This window comes from Myotis davidii, unplaced genomic scaffold, assembly GCF_000327345.1.
Source record: "Myotis davidii unplaced genomic scaffold, ASM32734v1 scaffold79, whole genome shotgun sequence".
NCBI classification, from domain to species: Eukaryota; Metazoa; Chordata; class Mammalia; order Chiroptera; family Vespertilionidae; genus Myotis; species Myotis davidii.
In genome coordinates this window covers 8,309,247-8,327,014 of record NW_006294339.1, presented here as the reverse complement: position 1 = coordinate 8,327,014, position 17,768 = coordinate 8,309,247, and the positions used below count along the sequence as shown (strand labels likewise).

At 38.9% G+C, this 17,768-nt stretch overlaps 1 long non-coding RNA gene across 1 annotated transcript in view; it reads left to right on the top strand.

The window, feature by feature from the left end:
* The first annotated feature begins 1,309 nt into the window (after window positions 1-1,309).
* Window positions 1,310-17,768, top strand: part of LOC102755761 — an 88,137-nt gene continuing 71,678 nt past the window's right edge. The window contains exons 1-2 of the long non-coding RNA XR_435908.2: window positions 1,310-1,644; window positions 16,075-16,236. This is a non-coding gene — a long non-coding RNA (uncharacterized LOC102755761). The remainder of the gene's footprint in view (window positions 1,645-16,074; window positions 16,237-17,768) is intronic.

Sequence of the window (17,768 nt, the reverse complement as noted above, 5' to 3'; positions counted from 1 at the left end):
GAAGTGGTAAATACAGTTCAAGGTATAAATCCAAGCAAATAACAACAACAAAAGGTTTGCATGAAATATGAGTTCTTAGTTTGTGTCTGCAGCATTTAGGGCTGCCAATCATTTGGGAAGTAGACTAGAGTTGAGAGGGTTTTTTTTGTTTTGTTTTTTTAATTGTTGAACACAATAAGACTACTTTACAGAAGTACTTTGCTAATTTATACATATATGCATCTATCTATCTACATTTAAAAGGCATTTATGTTATCAGGCATAGCATATCCTTTCTGCCCAAATACTTTTCTGGTATATGAAGTCTGAGTTGGAAAAATTTGGATTAAGTGACGAATACTTATTGATTGAAAAATTGTATGGCGATTTCTAAAGAGAATGCTTCTAAAATAAGTGCTTGGGAACATAGCATGGGGTGAGGGGGTTGGCAGGATAGTTTAAGGGCCTTTCTTTCATAGTCATTATACATTTTTAAATTGGATCGCAGAAGCAAGACAAGTGAATTTTGTAATTCACATAAAAATAGTCCTGTGATACCCTGTTATTAGAAAATCATTAAGAAGAGGAGAATGCTTATTTTACCTTCATTTTCATTCCATGTGGGCAGAATGAAGGTAATGCCACTGAACAGAATTATATTCTGAAGCATATAATGACCCAGGGTCCTTCCATTGCATTTGGCATGGAAGGAAATTTCATGAGGGTTTTCTTTAGCTTTATGTCGGAAGGTTTCAAATAGAGATGTCACAACATAGTTAGATGAAGTTGATACGTAATATCTATTCCTTGATTTGCATGATTAAAGCATTATAGAGAGGTGGCTCAGATATCAAAAGATTTCTCATAAGTGGCAGCGCCAAAGGTAATTACTGTTAAAATGTGCATGCTCGAACCCTGGTCGCTTGTTAACGTCTAAGTTGTTTACAACTCCAGGGGTTGGAATGGAAGTTTTTATTGGACTTTTGGATATCAAGACCCCTTTCTCACTCCCTTTTGATATCAAAAGTGTGCTTAACATATTTTATAACCTATGTCCCTAAGAACAACATCAGCTTCAACCGAAGGAAAAAAAAATGCCATAGAAGATAAAGAAGGCCATGCTTAGTATTTCACATTTTAAAACAATTGTTTCTTAAACAAAAGTAGCCTTTTAAAGACAAAGCTAAAATTTATACTTTAAAAATTCCCCAATTAATTTAGTCAACTGACCTCCACTTAGTTATCAAAAAGTGCAGTTAAACCCCTACTGTAAGCCCCATGCATTATGAGAGGGGGTGGTAGAAGAGGGGTTGTTATACTCAGCCTTTTATTAACCAGTTTCTTTCATTCTAGTGGGCCTTTCTATTTTAGAGAAATAAAAGTGATCTGGGACTCTATCCGTTCTCACCTAAAATCTTGGGGTAGGTAATGGCTGTCTACAACCTGGTCCAACATATGCCCCCCAAACTAAAACAAACAAACTCATTTGCCATACAAATTGTTTACGATTCATTAAAAAGCAAAATTGCATGTCCTGGTGCTGGCAGCTGAGGCCGAGAGCCTCCGGGCGGAGGGGCATTCACTGAGTTGCCTTTGTATGCCGGGAGGACAAGCCGGAGGCTCCCACTCTGCAGCCGGAGTCTGTGCAGCCAGATGACGCATGAGGTAATTTTAAAGCTTTCTTTGCCTTTAGCGTGAAACTCAGAACTTGTGCTATCCTTTGGTTAAAAAAACCCTATCATTCAGGGACAAGTTTAAATTTTTCTTTTTAGTTGGAGAAAGTTGTTTTGAGTAGCAAGGTGGAGTTATGAAGGGAGAGGGAGTGAATGCTATTCTAGGGAAAGGGAAGAGCTAAGAGAAATGTGAAATCTGTCTTTTTAAAATTAATCCCCCTCCCCTTCATCAAAGCCCTCAATTTCCCATCAATAATGGGACGTTTGCATTAGAATTATTTGTAACTGGCAGATCTAAAGCACTGGGCTATGTGGTCACCTTTGAGAGAAGGAGAAAATTGATTTATTCTCCATGGGAACTTCTACAACTTCTTTAAAGAGCACTCTGATTTCTCACCCTCTTTCAAAGCAAAGATCTAGAGGCACTGAAGTTGAGAGAAACTTCCTGTAGTATGCAGCCTACACAGCAGCATGTGAGCTTACAGCATTGTTTATTTTTAGTCAACTGCATTGCGAAATGTTTCCACCACTTTTATGTGTTATGTTCCCGGTGGTAAAACATCTGTAAAATACTTTTAAATGAAAAGGAACTTCCAAGTACCCTTTACCAAAAAGTAACGACGGTGTTTCAAGTTAAAAAATGAGGAGCATTTGGTGATCTTTGCAAGAAAAAAAAAATGACACAGTTTACCATAAAAAGTAACAGGCTATAAAATCTATGAGCTCTTGAAATACAAGGAAGTAGATTGTCGCCCAGAATATGACATCAGCATGCAGTTTTTTTTTTAAAGCTTATAACTTAGCTTAGAAAATAATAGCTAAACCCATCAGTGTATTCATTTCTAGTGTTTAACAAGCTACATAAGACAAAGTGATAGGCAACATCACAGCATACAAGTAAACCTTGCTGTCGCTGGCAGAAACTCTCCTTGGAAAATGAGTGCCCTGAATAAAAAGTTCAGATCTAAGTGGCGAGGCTACTGCTAGTCGAATGAACCAAAAGCTGAAAGTAGCATTGTCCTGAAACCACCAGTAAAGTCTAGTTAAGAAATGACAAGTTAAAACACACATGTACAACATACCCATGACCACCTTAACTCAAGAGTCCTTAGGATGGACACACTGCACCCCAAGAAGCAGCCGAACAGAATCCCGAGGTAGCTCACTTTTAATAGTTTCTCAGTCCTCAGAGTTCCTAAAACTTGCCAAAATGATACCACCATTGGTCCAGGGGAAAGAACTCTTTCCGCAGATCATACAGTGAAACTGACCAAGTCCTGTCTTGTAATTCCATTCGCTACTCTCCCCCTTCAACACCACTCTCTCTCTCTCTCTTTTTTTTCTTCTTTAACTGATATCTATGTGAAATGAGCTGAAGTTCACGGTCCAGTTAGGAACGGATAATACATTCATTGTCCTGGCAGCGAACTTTTTTTTCAGTCCCTGGAAGAATTCATGCTTGCCGCAAGAATAATAATTACGGAAAACTAGAAATGCACTGCGAACAAATTAATCCTTAACGGACACCACCCTAACGAGGGCGGTAATGATTTGAGGACTCTCCTCCTCACGGGACTTGCATCTCCCGTGACAATAAGCTATTGTGCATCCTCCCAACTCACTCTACCTCTTATAGATCCAAGATGTCAAAGGTTGTCTGGCCTGGTTGACCATGACATGTGAGTTAACTCCTTCTGTGGCCACATGCTAGAACTTTATTAAAACTTTATTTGTACCCAGAATAACTAGAAGATAGAATGCATGGGTCTTTTCCACTCAGAGCTAGAGTTCCTAAGAGACGTAAGACCTGCTCTGATATAAACAAACAGGGGAAAGTTAGATGACAGCAAAGGGTCCCCGGATGGAAAGCCGTGGGGAACCCCGAGTTCTCTCACAGGTGACTTCAGGCAATCCAACTAATGGGACAGGACCCAAATTCCCCCAGGGCTTGCTTCTACCCAGCGCCCCACACGCATCCTCAGAAAATACCACAGCCACGGGAAACCATGCACCGCATAGTCCCTGAAAACAAAAGTAAAGGGGATGTGAAGCTGGAGAGGGAGCAAAACCCGAGGGCCAGGACAAATGCTTCATTTTTTTTTTTCTTTTACCCCAAGACCGATTTGACTATAATACCCACCTCCACCTTAACACTTCCGATGCTCTTTTTTAAAACAAAAAACAAACAAACCAAAAGCCACATAAACAACAACTCCCAAACACTGTCCCATGGAAATTCAGGGCAAGTATGCCTGGGAACTCAAGTCGCAGAGTGGCAGAGAGAGGATGGCAAGAGGAAGCAGTGTGAGGCCGCCTCACTGAAGAGTGTGAAAAAAATCAAATGTGAATTTGATGAATGTGAGGTCTGGGACATTTTGTCAAAGAGGGAGGGAAAGTAGAAAAGGGGAAAAAAAAAAGCAGCCCCGGCTGCCAACTCACCATCCACCAAGTTCTGGCCGAGATGTCGTAGCAGAGCTGCCATTTGATGGAGCCGTCGGAAGCTTTCCCTGCCATTACGCTGTCAGCAAGCTTCATCTGATGCTAACTCACGGGAGATAAGACACCTAATTGAGAAAACATTTGCAGTGGCATGTGGGGCAACATGTAGTCCGGTCCATACCATATGGAATCATGGGTAAAAAAAAAAAATCTCCTTGACAATGAACCAATCTCTCACAGACCCAGTGGCAAGGTGAAGTGGAGATGAAAAGTCTTCTGCTCCTAGCACTGTCTCCTCTCTCCTTCTTAAAAAACAAAACCCCACCGCTACACATCAAAGAGGCAGTTAAAATTAGGGCTTCATCACTCAGATGATTTTGGTCTGCAAGGTTTTTCCTTTCCTTCCAACAACCAATCCCCCCTCTTTTTTTTTTTAAGGAGAATAAAGAGATTTAATAGGACAAAGGCAGGTAGTGGACTGCGGAGGGAGATCGCCACAGGCTATTAGCCTAAAATTTCTGCTTGACAGATGGAACTGCTTAGAGACTATCATGCGATGTTTTGGGCTTTTTTTTTTTTTCCAACCCTCCCCCCCACTTCTTCGACTTTAAGTCTGATTCGGTATCTGTTTTTCACAGCCACTTTTCCCTAGAACGTGAGCTGTGCATTTAAAAATGTTCAGTTTAGTTTTCCTGTCTTACACATCTCTTTGGAAGCAAAGTGAAAAGTCTAAAACTAAATCTGGGAACAGCTGAACAGGTTTTCCAAGAAGAAAAAAAAAAAGGAAAAGGGAAAACCTAAGGAAAAACATTTCTCCTTCATTAGCCTATTTAAAAAAAAATTAATTCACTAGTTAATTTTGCTGTGCAGGAACTTAAACACGAGAGGACAATACTCAAGTCCTTTGATTATGGGTTCCGGCTGGCATTGTATTTAGATGTGTTTTTATGTGAGGAAATACATTACTGATATTTTACTCGTGCTAACTGGAGCCAGGTTAGTCATCATCTCTATTTTGTGGTGCCCCTCCTTTTTGCAAAAACTAATTCTGGGTTTTTCCATTCTTTGTAAGTCAGGTGGTCAGTCATGATCAATTCACTTTCACACAATTCTGGCTAAACCTGACATGAGGACTTCCTTATTCAGGGAAAATCACATCTGATTTTCTTACTGTAAAAAAGCCATCTTCATCACAGGGGTTTTGACCACACATCCTCTCTTTACCAGAATAAATAAACCACAACATGGACCTACCCATAAGAATGGCTGTAAAAATGAATTTTATTTTTTTAAAAATGAGAAGTCCAGGTAAATGCAGAATTTAAAGTCATTTCAAGATGAAAGGGAGCAAAAAGTAGAGAGAATGCTTTGTATTTATATTTCCTTCATTCAAACTGTGTGAAATTAGGAACTGCAGAAACACCTGTATAAGAGCAGTGCACCAAATACTTTCTAATTTTTTTTAAAAAATATAAGTGATTCCCTGATCCTCAAGAACCTAGCAGTGACCTCACCTTCTCTACCCTGCAGACCATGCACAGGGGGTCCATCTGGAGAATGGGGGAATGTATCTACAGCATTTGTCAGGGCTATTGAACTGTAGTTATTTACAAAGTTGTGCATTTACAGTCTAACTATCCAGGGGATTTTTTTTCTAGTGGCAGTTTTTACTGAATAATATTTAGATAAACTTATTCAGGACACATTTTAAGTTCGAAAGAGGTTAAATTTGGTGGCTTCCGCCCTCCTATCTCTAACGTCTTCCTTAGCAGGTGTTATTTTAACGAGTTAGCATCAGGTAAATAGCTGTTTGGGCAAAAATAATTTTAGTAAGGCAAAATGTATCCAGTTGCACTTGAACTGTTTTTGTAATTTAAAGCAAGATGCACATGCTGCTACTACAGAATGAACCACAAAGACAATAAATAAGGCATTTCTTTCTTATCCCTGATTGTAATAGGATTTCTTCTAATAACATGGAGTTGGGCGGCGGTATAGAGAATTATCATCAAATATGGATATTGTCATTACTCTTAGAAGCATCTTTGTATTTTTTATTACTCTGGCATCACTTCTCCTTCCAGAAAAAGAGTCTGCATTAGCACAGGAAATGTTAAGTTACCTTCAGTGTCTAGAAGCAAATGGACCTTCTGCCAGGATCGCGTCCTGAGGTTGCCAGTCAAACCGTGTGTTGCCTTGTGTAACTGAAGCGTCAAGATGACCTCGTCTTTCTTCAGTTTACTATTCAGTGAATGAAAGGCGAAAATGTTGGAAATTTGATATAAAATGTAAAATAGCACAAACAGAAAAACAAAACAAAAAATAAGGGGGGTAGAGAAAAAATGAAATAAAGCAGCTTTCTGTCTTTGAACCAACTTCCTATTTAATTTTATCCTTTTTTAATGAGTTAGCATCAGGTAAATAGTTGTTTGGACAAAAATAAACTGAAGTTTCTTTGCTTTATAGGGTCTTTTTAGCATTCTCCCAAGGCAAAAAGGCGCATGCACCTTTTGGACTCGTGGGCCCACAGCCCTACAATTTCTAAGTTTGTCCTGCAGCAACCCCTGAAGTCGGAGGTGTCTCTTATCTGAGCCACTGCATTTCTGAGAACTGGAACACCCTAGGCACACCCATTACTTATGAATGAATGGGGCACAAGGTACACTGGAGTCCAGATTTCACTTTGTGAATGATATTACAGGAGATGGCACAGTAGTTTTAAACAAAGAAATGATAAATATTATTGAATAACAGTGTTTTGCATCCAGAACAATTAGGTGCATTTAACTTTATCATTATTCTCTAAGAGGCTGGTGGAAGCTCTCTGTTCCCATAGAGCAGGCTTTTCACAGTGTGACCAGTTGTTAATAGCCTTAAAACAAGATTAAATAAAACATGTTAAATATTGCAATTATTGTGGAAAATAAAATTACTTGGTGAGCATAAAGGGGAGCAATTCAAGCATTTAACATGATCCAGGAAACGCTACTCCAAACAATTGCATTTGCTTTATGCATTTTTCCCCTTTGATTGCTGACAGATGCCTTTTTTGGAAACAAACATCTAAATGGTTTGCTTTCAGTCAGAAAAAAATATAACAGAAAGCGGCTACATGTTTTGAATTTAACTCTTGTCATTTGAATATTTCTTCCCACTGCACGTGAATGAATCTGAGGCAAAAGCAGCACTCTCATCAAGAAATAGCCTGTCAGGATTTGTAGTTTCTTACTTCCTTTGAACATAGTTTATAAGAAGTGGGAATCCCTCTAGCTATGAAGTCAGCGATGAGTTAATCTGCAGGGCACAGTATAAAGACTATGGTCCAGGTGATGATGGCGAGCTTTGGGAAGGGAATTGTTTTCTCACAGCCTGAGGCCTCCAGCAAAGAGCAAGTCATTTTCCAGCGTCATTTCGGTGCTTCCCAAATCAGTTACCTTTTTTAGTTGAAAGGGATTCCCACCTGTGTCTGTGCAGCAGGGCATTTGGATAAAGACCTTGAAAATTCTGCTGCCAACAGGTGTACTATACCAAGGAGTGGGTTTTTGTTTGTTTGAATGTTTTTTTCATATGTTGCTGAAAGGTACCATGAGATAGAATATTAGTGATTACAGAGACCAGACAGTGGAGTGGTTGAGAACACTGTGTCTGAAGTCCAAGTTTCCACATCAAGGTTTGCTTGGTTGCTAACTGTGTTACTACTCTGAGGTTACTCAACCTTTCTGATTCTCTGTGTCCTAATCAGGAAAATGATAAAAATAGTTATTAAGTATATATGTATGTATATATATGTATGATCATTTTTGATGTTTTATTATAATTATTGCTTTGTTGAGGGGAACCCTTTTTTCCCTCCATTCTGGTCCTGTCCTGTGAGGCCGAGTTAAGTCCCTTCCCTCTGTTCTTCCATAATAATTTGTGCCTTGCTCCATTGCAGCTTTTAGCACCCTCTCCTGGAATCATCTGCCTCTTAGTTGGCCTTTCCCTCATTCCTTGAGATTCTTGAGAGCGAGGGATGTGTCTTGTTTGTCTCAGTGGCTACGAAGTCAAGCTCAGTGATGGGCAAATAGTAGGGGCTTCCTAAATTGTGAGAGAAAGATAGTGAAAAGGCATAGAACATTAGTCGATTTGAAATTTGGTTGCATTCTTCTCATGTTTACACAGCCTTTTCATTTACCTTGACTCAAACTATTACCTTTCCAGTATATCATCTGCCTTCCCAAGTTGACTCCCCTAGTTAAAACCCTAGTCCACAGTGATCTATAAAGCTTTTTGAATTCCTGTTGCCTTCCTTATCTATATCATCCATTAGTACTTTGCAGAGATTGACTATTGTATTATTTGTTTTTAATATATATGTAATTCATTCATTCATTCATTTAACAGCAACTTTTGCAATATAGGCAACTAAATTTCCCCCCCTTCTTTTCAAGTTCTATTTCTCAGGCCATTGGAAATTTGAAACTCTAGAAGAGTAACTAATGCATTGAGTGCTTCCTTATAGCCAGGCATTGTTCTGAGATTTTTAAAAATATGTTTTTATTGATTTGAGAGAGAGAGGAAGGGAGAGGGTTAGAGAGATAGAAATATTGATGAGAAACATTGATCAGCTGCCTCCTGCATGCCCCTACTCGGGATCAAGCCTGCAATCCGGGCATGTGCCCTGACTGGGAATGGAACGGACCGGTGACCTCTTGGTTCATGGATGAACACTCAACCACTGAGGCACACCAGCTGGGCTGTTTTAAGATCTTTAAAACATTTTTTTCAGATAGGTTATTATGAGGTATGATCTATTATTAATCCCATTTTATAAACAAGAAAACAGGCACAAAGAGTTGAAGCAACTTGCTGGAGTTAGAGAAGGAAGAGGAATTCAAGCCTAGGAATTGTGACCTAAGAGCTTCACCACTCTGATGGTGTCTCCTAAACCATGAAAGGAGGGAAACAATAGGACTTAGTACTTGCCATGTGCAGGCACTTTTTAAGGTGCTTTTGGGTATGTCATTTAACCTCTACAACAACCATAGGAAGTTGGTATTATTATTTTTAATTTGCAGGTCAGGGCCAAAAGTTTAGAGTCTTGCCCAATGCCACACAATAAGTAAGAAGAGCAAAAATTAAGCCCCATGTCAATTTGCAAAAAAAAAAATTAAAAAAAAATTTTTTTAAAATAAAAAGTTAAAAAAAATAGGCCATGTTTTTCCTGCCCCAATTAGCTAGGTCTCAGATTTAAAAAATTTCTTTTGTAGAGGTGGAAGCTGGACTTAATGAATATGTATAACCTTGAATCATCTCCAGTTCTTAGAAATCATGAAATTAGAAGCAAACACTGTTGCTGAAACTGTAGAAGTTTGGTTTAGGGTCAGGGTGGGCAAACTTTTTGACTCGAGGGCGACAATGGGTTCTTAAACTGGACTGGAGGGCCGGAACAAAAGCATGGATGGAGTGTTTGTGTGAACTAATATAAATTCAAAGTAAACATCATTACATAAAAGGGCATGGTCTTTTTTTTTTTTTTTTTTAGTTTTATTCATTTCAAACGGGCCGGATCCGGCCTGCGGGCCGTAGTTTGCCCACGGCTGGTTTAGGGCAATGGGTGTCTAAGACTTAAAAAAAAGCTTGTATCTACTATTAATATCTAGGTCTTTTCTCTAACCTTAATCATGTGAGAAATCCTAAAATTGTCTTCAGGACATCACTGTCTAACCCTGGAAATGAGTGTGTACTCACAACGTAAGCGTTGGGATAAGAGAAATAAACTACACAAAAGGAGAGATCATCTAGTTCCTCCAAAGCCCAGGAAAACGCTAAGGTCTTTGGTGTGAGATTTATTCCGTTTTGATGGAAATAGCAGCCGTCTGCACACACAGGTACACATCAGCACTGGGAAGGAGTGTGGTGACTTAAAAAAATAGTGTCCCAAGTCACCTGGCATGCTTTTCTCACCGTATGGTAGAAGCAAATGCTGAAAAGCTGAAAAGGGCAGAATTGAAGGAAATGCCAGGGGGTCCAGACAGCCCCATCTATTTTAATGATATGCCCAGAGATTGCCCAGATTTTTTATTTAGGATGTGTATGTATAGATATATTCTTTCTTGAGAAAAATATTGATTTTTTTTTTTCTAGCAGAAAGTCACCCACCATGCCCTGCAAAGAATTCATTTTCTTTTTAGTGGCAGTTCCCATGCCTCATTTCCATTTAAAATTCTTTGACTTTTACTTTTTTGCATTTTCTGTTAACCAGCTGCCACCCAAGATTGGACTAAACCCTCTGCCCCCTGTTAAAATAGAAAAAAAGAAAAGAAAAAAATGCGTACAACACAGCCATCTAATAAGTATATTCACAACTTCTATGCAAGGCGCTTAAGAAAACTAAAAGGTTAATATATTCTAACTAGATGTTGGGTATAGAATGTCAGGTCTGTCAGATTTCATTATAACTTGCTGCTCATTGGAAAAGATTTGATTTCTTTTGCCACTGTCCTACTATGTTCAAGTCACAGACTGCCAGCAGCAGCCCACTGCAGACCAGGCTGGCAGTGAGCAGGCTCGAGTGGGAAACCAGCCGCAAGGACCATCTGTTTCCGATTTCTAGCCGAGCCAAGATGTGCAGTGAAGTGCACTCCATTCACCAGGCCAGCTTCTCCCCTGCTCAAGTTATTAGTGTTACAAGTGAAATTATCTTTTCCAAACAGCAGGGGAGCTATAATCCTTATGGAACAGGACCTTAACACACACACGCACACACACACACACACACACTCACACACACACTCACAAAAACACAAATACACACACACACAAACCATTCAGACCTCTTTTTTTTTTTTTTTTTTTTAGAGTTGAGTGGAAAGCTGCTTGTAAATTTAATTACAGCTTTCATGGGGTTTTTAAAGTATGTTTTATTAAGCATGATAACCTCAGAGGCAGCAGCATATACATTGGCCTCATTTAGTCTAATTGAATAATCAAATATCTTTAGGATGCTTTTTGTGGGCATGGTTAAAAACGATGAGATGGGTATATTTAAACCATCTTAAACTGTAATGGCTTTCAGAAGGGTAATGACTTTTTAGGAATCATGAATGGGGGTTCTTGCTTGGCTGGCCCGAGTGAGCCAATCTCATGCAAGCAGACAGTGCTGAGGCTAGTTAGCCAACGATTAAATCCCACAGGGCCAAATGACTGGTGTCACCGTGTAAGTTGAGAAATTGTAATAAACTACATCTTTGCTATTTGTTATTGATTTTCTGTCTGAAGAATGAGAATTTTTAGAAAAATTTGAAGATGAAGTAGCAAGGCTAATTGTATGATAGTAAAATAGACATAGCAAGAGGAGAAGTCTGGAATGAATTAATGTTATAAACATGCACGAAGTGACAGGTGTTTGCCACTGTGCTAGGTGCTCAGTGGTACAAATAAGAAATACATGGGACCCACCCACAGGGAGTTCCCAACTCTTGTTGGGGAGACAGACAAAGGAGGCATTTCTATGACCATGGGATAGAACCACGGTGGTTCTTCCACATTCTTGATGCGTGACTCTGGATTGTCCCAGGCTCTGTGCAGGTTTCATCTGTAAAATGGGCATGACAATGACTGACTGTCAGTGAGTATTGCTAGAATTAAATAAACTAACATATGTAAAAGGACAAGAGTCAGTGATAGAAACTTAGCAGCTGCTCATTGTGTTTGTTTCTATACCTCTCTAGTTATTTCATGAATACCCAGGAACCTTATAAATTGTAGAGTCACCTTCCAGCAGATTTCTCCTTTGTGGAGGAGTAGCACATGGAATCCAGGGAGAATGCCTTGGTTGTGGCTCCCTGTATGTGTCAGCCATCTCACAAGTTTCCAAGGGCAAGGCCTGTAGAGAGTGCCATACAGTCATGACTAATTAAGCACCTAATGGATACTTTGGGTTTATGGTGAACGAGAAACTCCATCCCCCCCCCCCCCAAATGAACATTTTTTAATTTTCAAGCCAGAGATTATAAATTCATTTAAAATAAGGAAGGAAGGAACTGAGAAAGACTTATTTTGGAGGTTAGGAAAATGAAGCTTAGCAGAGAGTATTACCTGAGTCACCCAGCAAGTTAGTGACAGAGATAGGGTTCCAACCCAAAGACCCTAATATTCAGTGTCTCTGTAACACTTGCTTCGTAGTATTTGAAGAGCTATATCCTGAATTCTGTAATTCAGTTCGATTCAAATGCATACGAGACCCTGCCCCTGTTACCTCCACCAATTATACTGTACACCTGGCAATTGATCACTGTGCTTTATTCATGGTTACATAAATGGAGGCATCTAGGGTAGCCTCCTTTTTAGGTAGATGGTAAAGCTAAGGACAAGTGTCCCAGGTAAGTTCCCTGAAAGCAAACTTTGAGTCTTGTGTGAGACTTGTGGAGATTTGTGTGCAAGAATTTTATGGGGTAGCTGTCAGGATCAATACCTGCTAAGAAGTAAAGAGGATTGGGTAGAAGGAGAAGTTAACAATCCATGCAGTTCCAAAGGCTGAGCTAATCCTACAGGGAACCTGAGGCTGGGATGGCCCTGCAGAGCTGTCCAAATTGGTCAAGGGGGCCAGGCCTTTGTACTCTCAGAGTGACAAACCAGTCATTGAATGCAGGCCATCTCACAGAACATGAAGAGACTTTGGGCAAGATGGGTCTTTTAGCCAAAGACAAAATCCAGGGGGGTTTTCAGCTAAGAGCTAGAGCTGTCAGTTTCCAATGTTCCTAATAGCTGAAGGGCATCTGGATGGTGTGCCACATGAGCCATTGTATTCAGAGAAGTTAAATGGCTTAAGTTAGTCAAATGCCACGTTAGTGGCAGACTTGGGCTGGGATTCAGGAGTCCCAGTCCATAGCTCTATTCATTTCCCAAGAGAAGGTTTCATGCTGTATTTGAGGGGAATTGACCCAGTACATCCAGGAGCACCTCTTCTCTTTGAGAAGCTACAGGGGTCAGGGAAAGGAAGCCAAGGTAATGACAACAATGTTGGCATTTCTTGGCTTGTTCTCCAGCTGTCTAGTGACAGGCACCTTTCTTGGCACATAAAAGGAATGAATGAGAGATTTGGAGTGTGACTCTAAACCAGGGGTGGGCAAACTTTTTGACTCGAGAGCCACAATGGGTTCTTAAACTGGACTGGAGGGCTGGAACAAAAGCATGGATGGAGTGTTTGTGTGAACTAATATAAATTCAAAGTAAACATCATTACATAAAAGGGTACGGTCTTTTTCTTCAATAGTTTTATTCATTTCAAACAGGCCGGATCCGGCCCGCGGGCCGTAGTTTGCCCACAGCTACTCTAAACCCATGCAGTCAGATCTCTGTTTGAACATCTAAAAAGTCTCTTGGTGAGAGATTGTGCTGGCATCTCCTGAAGCATTGTACTAATGGAAAAGAGAATTTAGGTGAGGAGACAGGGAAGCAAAGGGCAGCAGTGGAGTGAAATATTGTTTTTTCTAGTCTCTATATTTTCATTTCAAAAAAGCTCTCCCCTAGATCACCTGGTCATGAAAAGAAGAAAAAAAGAAACTGCCAAATCTGAAGCATTAATAGTGTGAGCTGATTAAACTCTTTGCTTCAAAGAAGAGCTTTAAAAAACACATTTAAGCTTCCATAATCTCTTAAGAAGAGACAGTTTGTTTGGAGCTAAAAGAAAGCTTTTAGATATTCACTCTCCCATTTCACTCTAGACTCTAATTTTTCTTTGTCTCTTTAGTTATATTCTTTTATTTGCTATAACATTTAAAAAATACATAAAAATATAACCTCACATTTAGAAGAAGCCATCTTGATTTTTGAGCCATTTCCATTTCTGCATTCCACTGGGAATTCATGGAACATCCATACTCTAAGTTGGAAACTGTTCCATGGGTCTTGATGGGACAAATTTAAGAGACTTGTTTCTTCCTTGCAATATAAAATTCATTCAAATTTCAGTGTCTGTAATAAAGTTAGTGGACATAGGCCTGCTCTTTTGTTTACATGTTGCTTATGGCTGCTTTCACTCTATAATGGCAGACTAGAGTAATTACGATAGAGACCAGATGGCCTGAAAAACCTAAAATATTTCCTTTCTGGCCTTTTATAGAAAAAAGGTTTGCTGATCCCTGGTTAGTGGATGGGGCTTAGGGTTTGGAGTCCAACAGGCTTGTATTCAAATTCTGACTCTTCAACTTCTAAAAGTGTGACCTTGAGCAAATTTCTTAAACTGTCTATATGTCAGTGTGCTCACTTGAAAAATAGTAATAACAACATTTCACACTCTTGTGAAGATTGAAGGATATACTGTACTATAAAGCTCCTGGGGATAGTAAGTGCTGAAATAAAATTATTTATTAAAATTGTTAATGACAATTTCAACCAATTTGTGCTATAAATAACATTTGTGATCAAATAAATATGATGACATTGTGAACTGCCATATTCACTGCCAGAATGACTGCTTTGGGAATTATCAGTTTAAAAAGTATTTTCTATAATAGATTAATGAGGAAAGAGAAAGTTGTATTTGTGAGTAAGAATAGAAAAAACTGTGAGAGAACAGAGACAAGCTATTGCCAGAACCCCTCAAAATAATATAATAAATTACAGCTAAAATTGATTGGGTGCCTGCTATGGCATCTTGCTACATACTTCATATGCACCATCTCATCTGATCATTATTTCAGATCTATGAGGTAGCAATGTTGTCACCCAATTTTACAGACGAGGAGACTGAGGCTTGGAGAAGTTAAGCAGTTTAATCCAAGTCACATAGCCAGTAGGAAGTAGAGCCATGAGTTGAACCTGGAAGGGTCTGATGTCAAAGTTTCTGTCTTAACCACTATGCTTTTGGAAACATCTTCTGATAAGGGCCCCCAAGTTTCAGGGCCCACAACTGTTCCTGGTGGCTGGCACATTAGAGCATCACTCTGAGTTGAGCTCTGCAGATATGTCAAATTAGGAAAATGTGATTGCAACTACCTACATCCACTCTTCAGTCAGTTGCTCAAAGGCTTCCCATGACATCTACAACCAAGATTACTCCTTGAGAGTTGTCATATTAGGGGTGGTCCTGCAGGTAATATCTGTTACTTAGGTATGAAGGTATGGGTATGGCTGTGCTGGGAATGAACAAATGGGAATGTTGTTTGGCTGTGTGACTGGGATAAAATGTGATTAATAACTAAAATCTGTTTGGTCTTCAAGTATTATTTATTGACAGGAGAGTATGCTCACAAACTCTTTTACCAAAAACCAAACCCATATATAATAGTCTTAGTTTGCTAATAACATGTGTATATGTATGCATTTTAAAAAGGATGGGGAAGAAATATAACAGGATATTTAATAGTTGTCTGCCTTTACGTTGAGAGAATAATGGTGAATTTTATTATTATTATTTATCTATACTTGTTTCCAGAATTCTAAAACAATGTTTATTTAATTGAGCATGAATAAGAAACTATATATTATAAATGATATGAAACTATGTAGAAAAAACTTAAAAGTCTTGAAATTTTTAATGTTATTATTTCACTTTTGCATACTATCATACATGGATCAAATGTTATATGCACAGATATATGTTCATTTTAGTATTATTGAAATAGAGAAAAAATAGAAGGAATGTTCTGCATGGCATAACTACTTCAAAGCATATTTAGCCATGAAAGAAATGTTGTTACAAATGGAAAATGCTTATGTTATAATATTGAATACAAAATTGAGCATACAGAATGAGCGCAGTTCAGTGGAAACTCAACAATCTATTCATTAAAAGACAAAAAGAGAACATATTCAAGTCATAACTGTTGTGTATGTAATTGGTATGCTTATACATTTTTCTGCTTCTTTGCAATTTCAAAGTTCCTTTAATGAATGAATATTATTTGTATAATGGAAATAATTAGGCAATAAAAACTGTTGAAATTGGAAATCTGTGTTGCCTGGTGATTAGTCTTTGAAATGTCCCCTTCCTCCACAGCTTCCAGTTTTAACCTTCAACTCTGTTGCCTCCCATGGTTCGCTGGATATTTCCCAGGTCAGTCACAAGAAGCTTAACGATAGTGCAGAGAACACCAAACTGGAAAGCAGGACCTGTGGATTCTAGCCAGGACCATGCCATTAACCCACTGCATACTCTTGGGTGAGTCCCTTTTTCTTCAGAGCCTCAGGTTTTTAATCTATAAATGAGAGCTTAGGTTAGATCTCCTGGGATTGGGCCGAAAGATAGACAGAGGTCTCAGTGATAGTATCTGCTGTCTACAATCTTGACCTCTTCTCTCCAACCCAATTCAACATAGTTTTACTGTTATAATTTCCTTATGGAGTATATTGGAAAGTTTTGAGTGGAGAATGATTCCAATATTAAAGTTTCAAAGTCATTGGATTGGACCATTAGATTGTCAATGTCTAGTTATTAATTGACTATGGAGTGTAGCTGCTGTTTATATCTCTCTTTTAAAATTTTTGTTATTGTGGTAAAAACCATAACATGAACTGTATATTCTCAACACTATTTTAAGTGTACAGTACAGTATTGTTAACTTTGTGCGTATTGCTCTACAGATCTCTAAAACTTTGTCATCTTGCCTGACTGAAACTCTCTCCCTACATCCTCGCAACCACCATTCTTCTTTCGGTTCTAAGAGTCTGACTACTTTAGAAACCTCACAGAAGTATAATCATTCAGAATCTATCCTTCTGTGACTGCCTTATTTTACTTAGCATAATGTCCTCAAGGTTCATTCATGTTGTAGTATATGAGAATATTTCCTCTTTTAAAAATGTTGATTTTGAAGAAAGGAAGGGAGAGGGAGAGAGATAGAAACATCAATGATGAGAGAGAATCATTGATCGGCTGCCTCCTGCATGCCCCCTACTGGGGATCAAGCCTGCAACCCGGGTATGTGCCCTGACCTGGACTTGAATCATGACCTCCTGGTTCATGGGTCAATGCTCAACCACTGAGTCATACCAGCCAGGCTATTTTTCCTTCTTTTTTTTTTTTTTTAAGGCTGAGTAATATTTCAATAAATGCAAGAATATATTTTCTTTATCTACTCATCTGATGATGGACATTTAGATGTTTCCACCTCTTGTCTATATTATGAATAATACTGCAGTGAACAGTGTGCAAATATCTCTTCAGGATCCTGATTTCAGTTCTTTAGGAGAAATACCCAGAAGGGGTTGCTGATCATATGGTAGTCTTATTTTGAGAAAACTCCATTCTGTTTTTCATAGCAACTGTGTCACTTTACATTCCTCTCAAAAGGGCAGAGGGTTCCAATTTTTCTGCAACCTCGTCAGCACTTGTTCTTTTCTTTCCTTTTCATAATTTCATAATGGCTATCCAGCAAGCATGAAGTGATAGCTCATTGTGGTTTGATTTGCATTTCCCTGATGATCAGTGATGTTGAGTATCTTTTCATACACCTGTTGGCCATTTGTAAGCCTTTTTCTATTCAGGTCCTTTGCTCGGTTTTAAATTGGGTTACTTTATTTATTTATTTTTTTAGTTGTAGAATATCTACACTAATAAAAGAGAAACATGGTAATTGGCGTACGACCGCTACTCTTCCCATTGGCTAATCAGCGAGATATGTAAATTAACTGTCAGCCAAGATGGCGGCCGGCAGCCAGGCAGCTTGAAACTAACATGAGGCTTGCTTGCCT